Here is an 18,503-nt window from a genome sequence, read left to right on the forward strand (position 1 = left end):
ATTCATGCACATATGGTCACCTTATCTTTGATAAAGGAGACAAGAATATACACTGGAGAAAAGACAGTGTCCTCAATAAGTGGTGCTGGGAAAACTGGACAGCTACATGGAAAAGAATGAAATTAGAACACTAATTAGAACACTCCCTAACACCATACACAAAAATAAACTCAAAAGGGATTAAAGACCTAAATGTAAAGCCAGACACCATAAAACTCTTAGAGGAAAACTTAGGCAGAACACTCTATGACATAAATCACAGCAAGATCCTTTTTGACCCATCTCCTAGAGAAATGGAAACAAAAACAGAAATAAACAAATGGGACCTAATGAAACTTTAAAACTTTTGCACAGCAAAGGAAACCATAAAGAAGACGAAAAGTCAACCCTCGGAATGGGAGAAAATATTTGCAGATGAAGCAACTGACAAAGGATTAATCTCCAAAATATACAAGCAGCTCATGCAGCTCAATATCAAAAAAACCCACAATCCAATCCAAAAATGGGCAGAAGACCTAAATACACATTTCTCCAAAGGAGACATACAGATGGCCAAGAGACACATGAAAAGCTGCTCAACATCACTAATTATTAGAGAAATACAAATCAAAACTACAATGAGGTATCACTTCACACTGGTTAGGATGGGCATCATCAGACAATCTACAAACAACAAATGCTGGAGAGGGTGTGGAGAAAAGGGAACCTTCTTGCACTGTTGGTGGGAATGTAAATTGATACAGCCACTATGGAGAACATATGGTAGTTAAAAAATGAAAAATAGAACTACCATATGACCCAACATTCCCACTACTGGGCATATATCCAGAGAAAACCATAATTCAAAAAGACAGATGCACCCCAGTGTTTATTGCAGCAGTATTTACAATAGCCAGGACATGGAAGCAACCTAAGTTGCAACAGATGAATGGATAAAGAAGATGTGGTACACGTAAACAATTTAATGTTACTCAGCCATAAGAAGGAACGAAACTGGGTCATTTGTAGAGACGTGGATGGGCCTAGAGACTGTCATACAGAGTGAAGTAAGTCAGAAAGAGAAAAACAAATATCGTATATTAATGCATATATGTGGAATCTAGAAAAATGGTACAGATGAACCAGTTTGCAAGGCAGAAACAGAAACACAGATGTAGAGAACAAACATATGGACACCAAGGGGGGAAAGTGGCGGGGGCATTGGTGGTGGTGGGATGAATTGGGGGATTGGGATTGACATATATACACTAATATGTATAAAATAGATAATTAATAAGAACCTGCTGTGTAAAAAAATAAAATTAAAAAAAAAAAGAGTTAATGGTTGGGGACTTCCCAGGTGATGCAGTGGTTGAGACTCAGAGCTCCCAACGCAGGGGTCTCAGGTTTGATCCCTGGTCAGGGAACTAGATCACATATGCATGCCACAACTAAGAGTTCACATGCCACAACTATGGAGCTGGTGAGCCGCAACTAAGGAAACCACGGGCTACAACTAAGGAGCCTGTTGGCCTCAACTAAGACCTGACACAACCGGAGGAAAAAAAAGAGTTAATGATTGGTAAATGTGAAGATGCAGAGACAAAGAAAAGCTGTGGGGCTGGGGAACTGGTAACAATTTAGACTAGAAATCTGCCACATGGCAGAATCACCGAACTCAGAGTTCCCTGAAAGATATAAAGGCCTGACACACATCCCTGAGTTGTTTTTACAGGAAGCAGACCTCCACTAGATGAAAACTACTGACCACAAGAACACAGACCTTAGACTGCTTGGAACCAGGAGGTTGATGATGCTGACTCCCACTTGCGCCACCACCAACCAATCAGAAGCTTGTCCACTACCTGATCACACCCTCTTTGAACCATGACTGTAAATCTATCACTACCCCCTCCAGGCTGGGACACACAGTTTTGAGGGCATTAGCCCACCGTGGCCCCCTTTGCCTGGCAAAGCAATAAAGCTATTTCTTTCTACTTTACCCAAAACTCTTGTCTCCAAGATTTTATCTGGCACCGGTGTATAGAGGCCAAATCTCGGCAACATTACTATTATTTTTGATTTAAGAAAGTTAAGCATTTCACACACTGAAGTAGGAGAGAGATGGGATGAAAAGGGATCAGGTTCAAAGTGTAGAACTGCTGGGTCCACATTCAAGCTCTATTCTCCACCAGCAAATTTGGGGAGGTTGTTTAACCACCCTGAGCTTCAGCTGCCCCGTTTGCAAAACAGGATCCCACGACCTGCCTCGCAGCAATGTCAACTTAGAATGATCACGGGGCTTGTTTCTGGGGCTCACTTCCTTCTTTGAACAGTGATTTCCCTGCCCTCTGGGCAAAGTCCAGAAATGGAAGTCAGCCCATGTCCCATTGCTAAGAACTCAGCTTTTGGCCTTTTCCCAGGAAGTGAGCATGTTTCACAGGTCACATACGCAGGGGAGAACAATAAGAACTTTCCTCCTTTTTTCTGGTAACTCCCCCTTCATCTCTGTTGGAAGCCGTCGTTTTTTTGTTTTTTGTTTTTTTCTTTCAGGCAAACTCAGGCAATTCAAAAATTTCATGGTCATTTTAGGTTTAAACTCAGCCAGGTCAGGGTTCCACCACTCCTCCTCTTTCTTCCATGAGGGTGCCCAACATGTGGAGGGGTTTCACAGCATAGAGCTGTTGGTGGGGAGTGGGCAGCGGGTCTGTGATGCTTCATGGGAACTGCTGAGCTGCGTCTGGCCCTGTCTGGTCTCTGGTCGTTGACCTTGCTTCCCATGGTTCCCGCTGCAGGATGCTTTGTGTCTTTCTTCTCCCAACCACCCACGTTCAGGCCCGCAGGCCCCTGTCACTGCTGAGATATGGGGTAAAGGCAGCTTTTGGACATTTTCCTGAACTTTCCTGGAAGCTGTGTGTCTGTCTGCAGACTGGCTTCTGTTTAGACTTTTCTTGCTACTGTTTTTGTCATGTCTAGTTTCTGTAAGGCTTGCGGCTTCCTTGGGCTCTCTTAGATGTCTAAACGGATCTGCGTGTTGGTCACCCACGCACCGCAGGGCTCAGCCTGGAGAAGGACAGGCTCTCCCTGGACCCTCTTCTTCCTCCTAGAGTCTAGTCTAGTCTAGCGGGAAGGTTGTCTGGCCCTTGAATGTAGAGTTGCAGGTTTGAGCAGGTGTAGGTTGGGGTCAGACAAATCTCACGTGGAATGAAGGTTAACCTTGGAAATCCCTTAGAAAGCTGTCCCACTGACACTGTCACCTGGATCTCCTTAAGTCCACAAACCAGTTTTTCCTGGGGTTGTTTTGGAAGGCGGGAAGCGGAGGGGTTTGTAGAAAGCAGTCGAGAAAAGGCAGAAGAAAATGCAAAGTGGGCGTGTGTAGAAGTCATCCCTTAGCTAAATTCTCAAATTCTACCCTGCCACCAAGGCTTCCCTGTTCCCCATTCCCAGATTTGGGCTAATGGTCATCCTATCAGCTATTTCTCCCCATAGAGAGATAAGCTACCAGGAAGCAATGAGAGAGATAAATCCTTCATATCACACAGCAGTTGAAGGGTGAGCTAGGTGTTGGCTCTAGTCTGATGGACGAACAGTGTGTTTGCAGGCAAAGCAAAGCAAGTCTCACTAGAGCCATAAAAGACTGCCTTGCTGGAAAAGTGTCTGCCTTCAAAACCTTAAGCTGGAAACATCTTTTAAAATGAGTTTGCCATGGTTTTCTTCTGAAGAATATATAGTATTTTCATCATTAGATACGCATGTTCTGGAGGCTTTCACAAACAGATTCTGCGTTTCCTAGAAAGTTGTGGGTCAGAAAGCCCCAAACAGTCACTCCATCGAGGGCAGCGGTATGGATGTTTACACCCCGCGCCCCCAAGTCCCCGGCAAGGAACTCTCCCGCCACCTAGTGGTCATGTACCCACAGTTCTGGAGAGCGCCTCTGAGTTCACCAGTCTGGGGTCTGTTATAGACTTTGGCAGAGAAAAGCTAAACTCAGTAAAGAAATAGGGAGATTCCATATATATGTGTTAGCATACAGTATTTGTTTTTCTCTTTCTGACTTACTTCACTCTGTATGACAGACTCTAGGTCCATCCACCTCACTACAAATAACTCAATTTCGTTCCTTTTTATGGCTGAGTAATATTCCATTGTATATATGTGCCACATCTTCTTTATCCATTCATCTGTTCATGGACACTTAGGTTGATTCCATGTCCTGGCTATTGTAAATAGAGCTGCAATGAACACTGTGGTACATGACTCTTTTTGAATTATGGTTTTCTCAGGGTATATGCCCAGTAGTGGGATTGCTGGCGAGGGGCAGGACAGGAATAGAGACACAGATGTAGAGAATGGACTTGAGAACACGAGGAGTGGGAAGGGTAAGCTGGGACGCAGTGAGAGAATAGCATGGACATACATACACTACCAAATGTCAAATAGATAGCTAGTGGGAAGCAGCCCCATAGCACAGGGAGATCAGCTCGGCGCTTTTTGACCACCTAGAGGGGTGGGATAGGGAGGGTGGGAGGGAGGCGCAGGAGGGAGGAGATATGCGGATATATGTGTACATATAGCTGATTCACTTTGTTATTCAGCAGAAACTAACACAACATTGTAAAGCAGTTATACTCCAAAAAAGATGTTAAAAAAAGAAAAAAAAGAAATAGGGAGAAAATCAAACCCTCCCCACAAAAGTGTCATAAGAGAAATCTGACATTTGTTTGTTTTTCACCTCTATGTCTGTCTGTTGCTTCCTTAAATATGCTATATGTACCAGGCACTATTCTAAAATTGAAAATAGATTTATAGACGTGCCCAATCCAGGGGCATTAAAAGATGGTTGATGTAAAATTTGCCATGATTCATGTTTTTGGAAGTAAGGTGCAGAATTTTTTGAGGTCTAGGTTATAGCATTCTAGAATGCTCAGAGAATTATTTCTGATGGGACCAGGAAAGGCTGAGCTGTCGGCTTGGTGGAGAGCATTGACAGGTGAGTCTGTGAGTACTGTCTGTGCCAAAGTGACAGCTGAAGATAAGGAAGCAGAGGGACAGCTTTTTCTACTCCTGAGAAGAAGTTATTGGTAAAAAAGACATAAATATTTATTTAACAATTGAAATCGGAAATCATGGCATTAAGTGTTTCTGCTGAAACTGAGCAATGTTTTCCATGATTAGGAGTTTTCTAAGTGGCATTTGGACAGGGTTTTGCATACTGTCAAAATGAGCAGCCGGTGATGGAGAACATCTTCCTTTTGATCCCCCTCTTGGGAGCTGGGTCATTCCCATGGTCATTCCCATACATGGAATCAGAAAGCTTGGACTTGGGGCTTCCCTCGTGGCACAGTGGTTGAGAGTCCGCCTGCCGATACAGGGGACACGGGTTCGTGCCCCAGTCCGGGAAGATCCCACATGCCGCGGAGGAGCTGGGCCCATGAGCCATGGCCACTGAGCCTGTGCTCCGCAACAGGAGAGGCCACGACAGTGAGAGGCCAGCGTACCGCAAAACAAAAAAAAAAAAGAAAGCTTGGACTTGGATCCCATCTGACTCTGGTGTTTCCTGGACAAATCACTTAAGTTCCGTCTTCTTCTAAGTTGTTTTTTCACACAGTTCAAACAGCACAGAATTTGTAGAAGAAAAGGTCCAAGTCCTGGTTTACAGTGTCTCACTTCCAAATGCACTCCCTGATCTGAGGTGACCTTGCCCTCGGTTGGTTGGCATCCTGTGCAAGTATACACACATACACTCTTTTTTTTTTTTTTTTGTTTTTGCGGTACGCGGGCCTCTCACCGCTGTGGCCTCTCCCATTGCGGAGCACAGGCTCCGGACGCGCAGGCTCAGGGGCCATGGCTCACGCGCCCAGCCGCTCCGCGGCATGTGGGATTCCCCCGGACCGGGGCACGAACCCTTGTCCCCTGCATCGGCAGGCGGACTCTCAACCACTGCGCCACCAGGGAAGCCCTACACTCTTTTGTTTTAATTTGCCTAAATGAAGTCACACTTTGTTATATTGTTTTCTTTTAAAAAATCAACCTTACTGAATTATAATTTACATACAAGAAAAAACTGGGTTTTTTTGAGGGGGGCCCCCATAACAAGCAGGATCTTAGTTCCCCCATCAGGGATCGAGCCCCTACCCCCTACAGTGGAAAGCACGGAGTCTTAACTACTGGACCTCCAGGGAAGTCCCTAAAAATCCATTTTTAAATGTACACCTTGAGGAGTTTTGACAAATAAAAAGACTTGTGAAATGAATACCTCAACCAAGTCTTAGAATATGTTCATCACCCCCTAAAGTTCCCTTACGCCCCTTTGCAGCCAGCGTCCCTCTCCCACCCCAGGCAACCACTTACCTACTTTCTACCACTGCAGCTTCAATTGCCCCCTTGTCTAATTTCATGTAAATGGAATCATACATGGTGTAGTGTTTTATAGCTGGCTTCTTTTGCCCAGCCTAATGTTTCTGAGATTCAGCTATGTTTTTGTGTTTGTCAATAGTGTTCATTCTTTTCTATTGTTGAGTGGTTTTCCATTGTATAGATGTACCATAAATTTGCATATTCATTTGACTTCTGATGGACAATTGATTTGTTTCCAGTTTTTGACAGTTACCAATAGAGCTATTATGAACATCCGTATACAGGTCTTTGTGGAGACTTATGTTTTCGTTTCTCTTGTTTAAGTAGCTAGGACTGGAATTGCTGGGTCATATGGTAAGTATACATTTCGCAGTTTGTAAGAAGCTGCTAGAGGTCTTTATGATGGTGATGCCGTTTTGTATTCCCTCCAGGAATGTGTGAGAGTTTCAGTTGCTTACATCTTTGCCAATACTCTTTGTTTTATTGAATGTTAGACTAATCTAAGTGAGTATATAGAGGCATCTCACTGCGGTTCTAATTTTCTTTTTCCTGATGGCTAACAATGTTGAGCATTTGTCCATGTGCTTATGGACCATTCACATATCTTCTTTTGTAGATAGTTTCTGTTCAAATCTTTTGCCCATTTAAAAAAAAATTTGGTGGTTTGTCTTATTGTGTTGGAAGATGTGGGATAATGGGAAATATTTATACTGCTCTCTGCCCCTGATTCCTGGTACAGAGCTCCTAAAACCCTTGTAAGTTCCTAAGTGATAAGGGCACTAGGAGTATCTTTTTGTTCTATTAAGGCGACTCTGTGTGACTCTCGGATGAGGACTGATCACTGGAAAGATCAAACCGTGATTAGAGGCTATGATTTTCAGCCCCACCCCATCCTCCAGAGAGGGGAGAGGCGCTGGAAATGGAGCTCATAATTGATCATGCCCACATTGAGGAAGCCTCCATAAAATGCCAATGGTACGCGGTTCAGAGGGCTTCCAGATGGACGAACACATCTACACCAGGAGGGTGACTCATCCCAACTCCACAGGGACAGAAACTTCTGCACTCGGGACCCTCTCAGACCTCGCTCTATGTATCTCCACATCTGGCTGCTCATCTGTATCCTTTAGTAAGCTGGTAAGTATAAGTAAGTGTTTCCCTGAGTTCTGTGAGCCGCTCTAGCAAATTAATTGAACAGAAACCGAGGAGGGGGTCGTGGGAACCCCTGATGTGTAACCAAGTCGGACAGAAGTTGAGGGCGACCTGGGGACCTACGACTTGCGATGGGCATCTGAAGTGGGGTGGGAGCATCTTGTGGGACTGAGCCCTTAACCTGTGGAGTCTGGTGCTGTCTTGGGGAGATAGTGTTAGAACTGAGCTGAATCGTAGGACACCCAGCTTGTGTGGCAGAGAATTGCTTGGTGGATATGTGTGTGAACACCCCCCTGCCATTGTAACTGGGTCTTAGAATCATTGCAGAAGAGTTCCATATTTACTTTTTCTTCTTTATCTATTTTGTATACAATTTCTTTGTCAGATTTGATACTATCTGTCTCATCTCCTCAGAAGCCCGGTCAGATAAGGTAAGGAGCGGCAAGCACTTTGCAAATGGGGTAGGATCATTTCGATGTCGTTCATTAAGGGCATAAGGTCCTTCCTGTTGTGGTCACAGAAGTTGTTTGCTTCTTCCTTCCTTTGAAGACCAGCATGGTGGAGCCAGCTGGGCCGTGTGTGTCGGCTGCCGTGAGTCAATCAGAGGGTTTCTTGCTTGTCTTTTCTCACCACGTCATTCTAATTTGTGACATGCAATTGACTACAATGTGTATTTTCAGTTGTGACACTGGCCTGGGAAGCCAAGAGGCAGTGTGATGTGGGTTTCCTTGATTGTGCAACAGTGGTGTCTCTCTGGTCTTATTACTACAGCTTCTGTTAACACGAATTCATGGAAATGAAACGTCTGGCAAAATACCTTGAAGACCTTCTCCCCTTCTTCACTACCTTAACTTCTCATATGTATAATGGTTGTTCGTTCCCTTACTTTAAAAGCATTTTAAGGCTCATTGAGGAAATTTGGAAACACCATAGAGGGGAAAAAAAAATTCCATTACCCCAAATCCTCCTTGTTTTCTCACATAGGGTGTAATTTCTGGGCTTTTTAAAAGTTTCTTTTCTGCCCTGATTTGCATGATTGCGAGCAATGGTCTTTGAAGTATCGATATTTGGATTTGGCCTGTGAACCCTCAGAGAGAAGACTGCAGAGTGAGGGTCCCCAACACCTTCGAGATATATTAACTCCTACAGAGTTGTCCTTGTATTTACAGCAGAGAATCACTGAAGACATTTCACACAGCCAAATACACGGTGGAGGCGTTGGCCCATCAGACTTCAGTATGTCCACATGGTGAGATATTTGGGGCCCATACCTGCCCTTCTGTTAATTTCTTCATTTTGTTCTTATTTGATACTTCAGCAATTTGATGTAAAACAAAACCCAAAAAACTAGAATCTAGTGAATTTAAGATGCTGGCTCATTATTTCTTCTATTTAGGTGAGCGTCCCTAGTAAGCACTATGTAAATGTGAGGTTTACATTTTTTCTGGTTGTATTCAGTGTTACACTGTCTACCACTGACTCCACACGCTTCCAGGGTTTGTCCCATGCCCATCTCTGTCTTGGTTTGTTTTTCCTCCTTTGTCTTGGTGCTGATGGCTTGTCCCTGTCCAGAGGTAAGGAAAGGTCTGTAACAACTACCTAGATTCTACTTCCTTAGGAAGGTGTCTGCTTCTCTCCAGGCCCCGGACCTGCCCAAGTTCAGCTGTCCCTCATCATTTTTGGCTTCTTTTTTTTTTTTTAAATGTCATACTGTGTTTATTCATTCACCTGGTGATTGACACATAGGCTGTTTCCATTTTGAGCTATTACGAGTATTAATTTTTATGAAGTCCAATTCATGCGTTTTTTTTCCTTTACTTAATTTTCATGCATTTTTGTTTCACATTTCAGAAGTCTTTGCCTAACCCAAGGTTGTAAAGATTTTCTTCTGTTTTTTTTTTTTAATTTTATTGGAGTATAGTTGATTTACAGTTAATTTCTACTGTATAGCAAAGTGATACACTTATACATATATACATTCTTTTTCATATTCTTTTCCATTATGGTTTATCCCAGGATATTGAATATAGTTCCCTGTGCTGTACAGTAGGACCTTGTTGTTTATCCATCCTATATCGTCCTTGGCTTCTGCCTTCTATCTCACCTCCCAGTTCAGCCGTTCTCTGCCCAGATCGGGCTTTCACACTGCATGAAAGGAAACACTGTAAAAGGAAACACTTGAAGCAATGCTCTCCTGCCTGAAAGACCCTGGGGGTGGGGGGTTGGCCTGAAGAGTAGTGCAATGAAATAGCAACCTCTAGATTTCTTGGGGTGACTTTCTACTCTTACCACTAGAGTTCTGAGTGAGACTTTCTCAGCCACGAAGCCCACTTGCGGTCTCCCTAACCAAGTCTGGGGTCTTCCCACTTCTAGGATTTTAGGTTGTGTTGTCCTCTCTGATTGAGCTCAATCAATCAATGACTATGCATTGAGAACACACCACGTGCCGCGTCTTTTACTTACTGTGAGGTTTCGGGCTAGGATTTGGTGGCTGAATCCATTACATCTGTCTCCTTCCCTCTAGGTTCCCTATAAAGGAACCTGTGTGTGCAAATTATAATAGCTCAGCAGGGAGCAAAGGACTGGCTCTGTGAATGACTTGTCAAGCATCCAATGACACCCCGACATAGGGCTTCTCTGGTATCTCTGTTGGGGGGGGCCCATGGATCGGCTCAAGGCTAGAGAAGGAACGCTCTCAAGTTTCCTACCCTCTGAATCTAGATGGTTAGGTATGTGAAATAGTACTCACAAGCCAGCCTCATGGATGAGAGTTGTTATGGAGAAAGTGTGATGAATAGCCTGGGCCTCCTTCCAGAAGGTTCTGACCAGGTGCATTAATTAACTACCTGGAAGCATGAAGCAGAGAGAAGAAAGGGGGATGGCTGGGACTTTTCTCAAGAGGGAGAGTATGGCCAGAATCTGTCTTAGGAACCATGACCTTTCTCAGAGTCCTGCCACAGGGCAAGGGAGCCCACTCTGCCTGGGCACAGGGAGTGAGTGGACATGCACACAGCTGTGGGCTATTAGCCTGCTCCCTGGTCTCTGGTACCCCAGTGCATGTCAGAGCATCAGATGAGCAACTTCTCCCGGTGGTGGGGGAGGCAGGATGTGATGGCTGCTGAGGAGCTTCCTCTCTTCAGGGAGGGCGGTTGGGGCAGAATGAGGACAGCTTTCCTCAAAGAACTGACGTTTAAGCTGGGACCTGAGCGACGAGCTGGGAGCACCTCGGTGGACCCTGAGGACCACGGCAGATGGAGCTGAGATCTCAGTGCAGTCCATCTGGTTGGAAACTGGGTCTCGGCAGTTTGCTGGAGGTTTAGAGACTATGATTCAGCTCCAAGAGGAAGAAACTAAGAGTGAGCTTGGGGGTTACATTTCAGTCCGATAAATCAAGGCAGGGCTGCAGTGGGAGAACTGTCAGGTAACCTGAACAAACTTATGTACACAGCCAGGGAGGTACAGGGGGCTGCTTCTCTGTAATTCACTCATTTAACAAATACTATTGAGCATCTCCTGTGTACCAGGGTATGTTATAGGCACCTATTCACACATTGCCTGTGTTCCTGTGGTGGAGACAGGCAAGGGACCAGCTCTGAATAATAAATTAAGAAAATGTTCTGATAGCGACACACAGTCTGAAGAAAATGAAACAGGTGATGTGGGAGAGGGTGGCAGGCATGTAACCTGAGAAAGGTTGGTCAGGGAAGGTCTCTGAGGGGTGCCCCTGAGAAGGAGCCAGGTGTGAGAAGATCTGGGGAGGAGCTTCCAGTCCGGGCACAGGCAACAGTATGTGCAAAGGCCCTGTGGTGTCTGAGGAACCAAAGGAAGCCCCATACAGCACAGTGAGTGGGCAAGAAGGGGAGTGGAGGGGATGATGTCAGAGAGGTAAAAGGGGCCTTATTCCCCAGGGTGATGAATTTGAATTTTGTTTTAAGTGAGGTGGCAAGCCATTGGAGGGCTTTAGGCTGGGGGGGGCGACCGGATCTAACTTACACTGCTTACGCTGTAGAAAGATCATTTAAACAAAAAAATTCTTTATTTATTATTTGGCCGCATCGGGTCTTAGTTGTGGCACACAGGATCTTTCACTGTGGCATGCGCAGGCTTTCGTTGCGTGCGCAGGCTTCTCTCTAGTTGTGGCGCGTGGGCTTAGTTGCCCCGCAGCATGTAGGATCTTAGTTCCCCAACCAGGGATCAAACTTGCATCCCCTGCATTGCAAGATGTATTCTTAACCACCGGACCACCAGGGAAGTCCCTGTAGAAGGATCATTCAGAGGTGAAGCAGAGACTCTGGTCCAGAGGAGAAAAGATGCCTTGGGGCTCATGGTAGCAATGGGGATGGAGGGAAGTGGACAGACTTGGAATATATCTTGGAGGTGGAGTCACTGGGATTGTGGAGGGTTGGAGGGTCAGGGGTGCTGATTCCAGAGGAGGAAAATTGGGGAAGAAGAAAATTTGGGTGACAGGGAGGCAACAGTTTTGGCCATTTGCGGTTTGAGATGCCAAGTGTCAGTGCTGTTGGCAATTAGATAAACAAGTGTCAATTTCATGGGAGAGGTGAGGGCTAAAGATGGAACTATGGACGTTATTGGCTAATAGATAATATTGGAAACCATGGAACTGGATGAGATGCCCTAAATAGGCTGGTACCCGGGCACCAGTTTAGGCAGTAAGACCATGATGAAATCTTGCCAGCTGACGGGAACTGAAGAGGGAAGGGTGGTGCTTAGCTTGCAGGCTGAGTCTTTCATACCCACATGTACGTGTGGCTGGATCAAGCGGCGACTGGCACTGCCCTGACGTGTTCTTCATTCCTCCTTCCTTAGCTCCACTCCCATCTTTTCTAGAAGCCCCCATTTCTTCATCCTCCATCAGCTGGCCATACCAGTTGGGCTGTAGGGCCCAGAGCAGATGTCTAGTGGTCCTAATTTGTGTATTGTCTCCTTGGTTGCCATATCCTGGTATTTTCCCTCTGTCTCCTAGGGTTGACTGAGTGAAAAACCCACATTTATATTACGTGGCATCCTCCCCCGTCTATGTGAGGCTCTTCATCTCAAGAATGCAAGAGTTTTAACAGTTATTCATTCTTCATTTTGAAGATGGGAGATTGAGTGCCATAGGAGAGATGTTATTTGGCCAGGGTTACACAAGAAATCAGCAGGAACTGTGAGTTCTGGGAGGCCAGGGACCACTGGTGCTGCATCTTGATCACTATAAAAATGTGAGTTCCAACAGTAAAAGGGACCTTCTAATATTAAAATGATGTAGGCTCAAAAAACTTGTTATTTTGAAATAATCACAGATTCACCAAAGGTGCAAAGGAATGTACAGGGGCGTCCTGAGCACACTTCAGCCAGCTTCTCCCAAGGTTAACATCTTGCATTATTATAGGACAATATCAAAAACAGGAAACTGACATTGGTACAATCCACAGAGTTTATTTAGATTTCACCAGTTCTACATGCATTCACTTGTGTGTGTGTGTGTGTAGCTCTTCTCAAGTGTGCACGGAACAATCTCCAGGATAGATCACATCTTGGGTCACAAATCAGCCTCAGTAAATTTAAGAAAATTGAAATCATATCAAGCATCTTTTCTGACCACAATGCTATGAGATTAGAAATGAATTACAGGGAAATAAACGTAAAAAACACAAACACATGGAGGCTAAACACTACATTACTAAATACCCAAGAGATCACTGAGGAAATCAAAGAGGAAATCAAAAAGTACTTAGAAACAAATGACAACACAATGACCCAAAACCTAAGGGATGCAGCAAAAGCAGTTCTGAGAGGGAAGTTTATAGCAATAAAATTCTACCTCAAGAAACAAGAAACATCTCACATAAACAACCTAACCTTATACCTAAAGCAATTAGAGAAAGAAGAACAAAAAAACCCCAAAGTTAGCAGAAGGAAAGAAATCATAAAGATCAGAGCAGAAATAAATGAAAAATAAATGAAGGAAATGATAGCAAAGATCAATAAAACTAAAAGCTGGTTCTTTGAGAAGATAAACAAAATTGATAAACCATTAGCCAGACTCATCCAGAAAAAAAGGGAGAAGACTCAAGTCAATAGAATTGGAAATGCAAAAGAAGAAGTAACAACTGACACTGCAGAAATACAAAGGATCATGAGAGCTTACTACAAGCAATATATGCCAATCAAATGGACAACCTGGAAGAAATAGATAAATTCTTAGAAAAGCACAACCTTCCGAGACTGAACCAGGAAGAAATAGAAAATATAAACAGACCAATCACAAGCACTGAAATTGAGACTGTGATTAAAAATCTTGCAACAAACAAAAGCCCAGGACCATATGGCTTCACAGGCAATTTCTATCAAACATTTAGAGAAGAGCTAACACCTTCTCAAACTCTTCCAAAATATAGTAGAGGGAGGAAAACTTCTAAGCTCATTCTACAAGACCACCATCACCCTGATACCAAAACCAGACAAAGATACTACAAAAAATGAAAATTACAGACCAATATCACTGATGAATATACATGCAAAAATCCTCAACAAAATACTAGCAAACAGAATCCAACAACACATTAAAAGGATCATACACCATGATCAAGTGGGATTTATCCTAGTGATGCAAGGATTCTTCAATATATGCAAATCAATCAATGTGATACACCATATTAACAAATTGAAGAATAAAAACCATATGATCATCTCAATAGATACAGAAAAAGCTTTTGTCAAAATTCATCACCCATTTATGATAAAAACTCTCCAGAAAGTGGGCATACAGGGAACCTACCTCAACATAATAAAGGCCATATATGAGAAACCCACAGCTAACATTCTCAATGGTGAAAAACTGAAAGCATTTCCTCTAAGATCAGGAACAAGACAAGGATGTCCACTCTCACCGCTATTATTCAACATAGTTTTGGAAGTCCTAGCCATGGCAATCAGAGAAGAAAAAGAAATAAAAGGAATACAAATTGGAAAAGAGGAAGTAAAAGTGTCACTGTTTGCAGATGACATGATACTATACATAGAGAATCTTAAAGATGCCACCAGAAAACTACTAGAGCTAATCAATGAATTTGGTAAAGTTGCAGGATACAAAATTAATGCATAGAAATCTCTTGCATTCCTATACACTAATGATGAAAAATCTGAAAGAGAATTTAAGGAAACACTCCCACTTACCATTGCAACAAAAAGAATAAAATACCAAGGAATAAACCTACCTAGGGAGACAAAAGACCTGTATGCAGAAAACTATAAGACATTGATGAAAGAAATTAAAGATGATACCAATAGATGGAGAGATATACCATGTTCTTGGATTGGAAGAATCAATATTGTGAAAATGGCTATACTACCCAAAGCAATCTACAGATTCAATGCAATCCCTATCAAATTACCAATGGCATGTTTTACAGAACTAGAACAAAAAATCTTAAAATTTGTATGGAGACACAAAAGACCCCGAATAGCCAAAGCAGTCTTAAGGGAAAAAAACGGAGATGGAGGAATCAGACTCCCTGACCTCGGACCATACTACAAAGCTACAGTAATCAAGACAATATGGTACTGGCACAAAAACAGAAACATAGATCAATGGAACAAGATAAAAAGCCCAGAGGTAAACCCACGCACCTATGGTCAACTAATCTATGACAAAGGAGGCAAGGATATACAATGGAGAAAAGACAGTCTCTTCAATAATTGGTGCTGGGAAAACTCGACAGCTACATGTAAAGGAATGAAATTAGAACACTCCCTAACACCATACACAAAAATAAACTCAGAATGGATTAGAGACCTAAATTTAAGACTGGACACTATAAAACTCTTAGAGGAAAACATAGGAAGAGCATTCTTTGACATAAATCACAGCAAGATATTTTTTGATCCACCTCCTAGAGTAATGGAAATAAAAACAAAAATAAACAAATGGGACCTAATGAAACTTCTTTTGCACAGCAAAGGAAACCATAAACAAGACGAAAGACAACCCTCAGAATGGGAGAAAATATTTGCAAACGAATCAACGGACAAAGGATTAATCTCCAAAGTATATAAACAGCTCATGCAGCTCAATATTAAAAAAACAAACAACCCAATCCAAAAATGGGCAGAAGACCTAAATAGACATTTCTCCAAAGAAGACATACAGATGGCCAAGAGGCACATGAAAAGCTGCTCAACATCACTAATTATTAGAGAAATGCAAATCAAAACTACAATGAGGTATCACCTCACACCAGTTAGTGTGGGCTTCATCAGAAAATCTACAAACAAGAAATGCTGGAGAGGGTGTGGAGAAAAGGGAACCTTCTTGCACTGTTGGTGGGAATGTAAATAGATACAGCCACTCTGGAGAACAGTATGGAGGTTCCTTAAAAATCTAAAAATAGAATTACCATATGATCCAGCAATCCCACTACTGGGCATATATCCAGAGAAAACCACTATTCAAAAAGACACATGCACCCCAATGTTCATTGCAACACTATTTACAATAGCCACGTCATGGAAGCCACCTAAATGCCCATCGACAGACGAATGGATAAAGAAGATGTGGTACATATATACAACGGAATGTTACTCAGCCATAAAAAGGAACGAAATTGGGTCATTTGTTGAGACGTGGATGGATCTAGAGACTGTCATACAGAGTGAAGTAAGTCAGAAAGAGATAAACAAATACCATATATTAATGCATATATTTGGAACCTCGAAAAATGGTACAGATGAACTGGTTTGCAGGGCATAAACTGAGACACAGATGTAGAGAAAAAACGTATGGACACCAAGGGGGGGAAGGTCCCGGGGTGGTGGTGGTGGTGGTGTGATGAATTAGGCGATTGGGATTGACATGTATACACTGATGTGTATAAAATTGATGACTAATAAGAACCTGCTATATAAAAAAATAAATAAAATAAAATTCAAAAATAAAATAAACTTCTTTGGGTTCCTCGCTAATTTGTAAAAGTAAAAAGGGATTCTGTGATTGAAGAGTTTGAGAATTGCTGGTCTAGTGTGATGGTTGTCAAGCTGGGCTGTACATTAAGGTCATCTGGGGAGTTTTAAATTCATACTGATGCCTGAACCCCACCCCAAACCAATTGTCCCAGAATCTCTGTGGATGAGAGGTCATTGTCACCATCACCACTATTGTCATTACTATCAGTGTCATCACCATCATCACCATCCTTATCAGAACTCCACCTATGGATGGTCCACCATGGCTCAGGCCCTGTGCTCTGTGCTGTGCCTCTGATTCTTACAGCTGCCCAGAGAGGCCAGTTTGATCTTACTTTACCACAGGAGAATCTGGATCAGAAAGGCTAAGGTGAACAAGTTCACAAAGCTGGAAGAGATGGAGCTGGAATTCCAAACAAGTTTTCTCTGCTACATCAGTGTTCCCAGTCTTTGCACTATCTAAAAACCTCTTTCATTATGCTCTCACCCCTCCAACCTCACAGTGGATTTTGATACATTTTATAAACAAACTAGATCTACTAAGCAAGAATTGGTTTATGTTTCAAACCAAATGTTAAAACCATGCAGTGGACAATCTTGACATCTCCTCCATCAAAGATCATCATATTACAGCACAGAGTTGAGGCAATTCCACCTAAAAGCAGAGAGACCCAACCCCTAGGTTAACTGAGAAGGACTTATCATGGTTAAATGTGCAATTTTTCCTGACCTTTTGGAAAAGTCTCCCTCGTCTAATAGTTCTTATCTTGGTGGATCCCATACTGGGCACAACTCATGGGTAGATGAGGGAAGGAATAAGAAGCCTTACTTGTTCTTTTTTTTTTTTTTTTCTGTTCTTTTCAGGTGAGCATGGTGTGGAGATAGGTATGGGATGGCCATTGTATGGGAGAGCAGACAGAGGCTATGCAATGAATGCACTGAACTGTCTAAGGACCCAGAAGTCAGCTTAACTTTTTAAATTTCCAGGGAAGGAGTTCCGAGCATCGAATGCCCTGTGTATGCCCAAAGCTTTGTCTAGCAAACAGACTTTTGAGAACAACTTATTTCATTTGTTGTCAGTAAACTGACTTTATGGATGCCAGAGGATGGGGGAGGGGAGAAAGATGGGTGCTGTGGGTTGTCTGTGCTGCTGGGGCAGTGAGCCTTCTCCTCTCCTGGGGAAGGAGAGCATGAAGATGAAAGCCACACGGATGAAGTCTGTGAGACATGTTCACCTGCTGGATACGGAGATGCAGCAGTCCCCGTGGGGTCCTCATTGTTCTGTCTTTATTCTGCTTTTGCTTATTCTAACATTAAAGACAGAAACTGACTATGATCCCAGAAGATCTATTCCCTCCCCTCTTGGGCTAGTTAAACCCCAAGCCTTTAGATCTCAGTGCAAGAATCACTTGCTCAGAGAAGCCCCCCTGGTTCCTAGACTAACAGCTCTATGATAAGCTCTTAAGTGCCGGGCCCCTTTTTTTCATGGGCCCTGTCCTAGGAGTTGTCTTACATTTGCGTGGGTGAAACTTTGATGGACATTTGTAGCTCCCAATGGACTACAGTTCTCTCACGGGAAGGGATATGATCTGCATTTGCTCACCACGGTGATTCCCAGCATCTAGCACCATGTCTCCTGCACACAAGTCCTTCAAAATGGGATGAAAAGAATGAACATGTGAATGAACAGATTAGCAGCGCTGAAAAAGCAACTCCAGGTTTTTTTTCAAGTGTTGAATTCCTCCTTGAAGCTATTGTTCTCCCTGTTCAGTTTCCTTTTTTTTCTTTATTGTGGTAGGATGCCGATTGTGGTCTGTATTTGAGGTTAGACTAAGCACCGTTAGTGCAGATTTCTGGGGCCCAACCACTCCAAATGGCTTTCACCTGTTTTATACACTGTATTGCGTTTTCCAATAAAATATATGAGAAAGAGGTGATGTTTCTCAAAGTATGGTCTGAAGCCACCTGCACTGGAATCACTTGGGGAAGCTCTGTAAAAATACATATTTCTGGGCTTAACCCTGGACCTGCTAAATCAGAATCTTGCGACA

Source organism: Monodon monoceros, unplaced genomic scaffold, assembly GCF_005190385.1.
Source record: "Monodon monoceros isolate NGI ecotype Baffin Bay Population unplaced genomic scaffold, NGI_Narwhal_1 Super_Scaffold_19, whole genome shotgun sequence".
NCBI lineage: Eukaryota > Metazoa > Chordata > Mammalia > Artiodactyla > Monodontidae > Monodon > Monodon monoceros.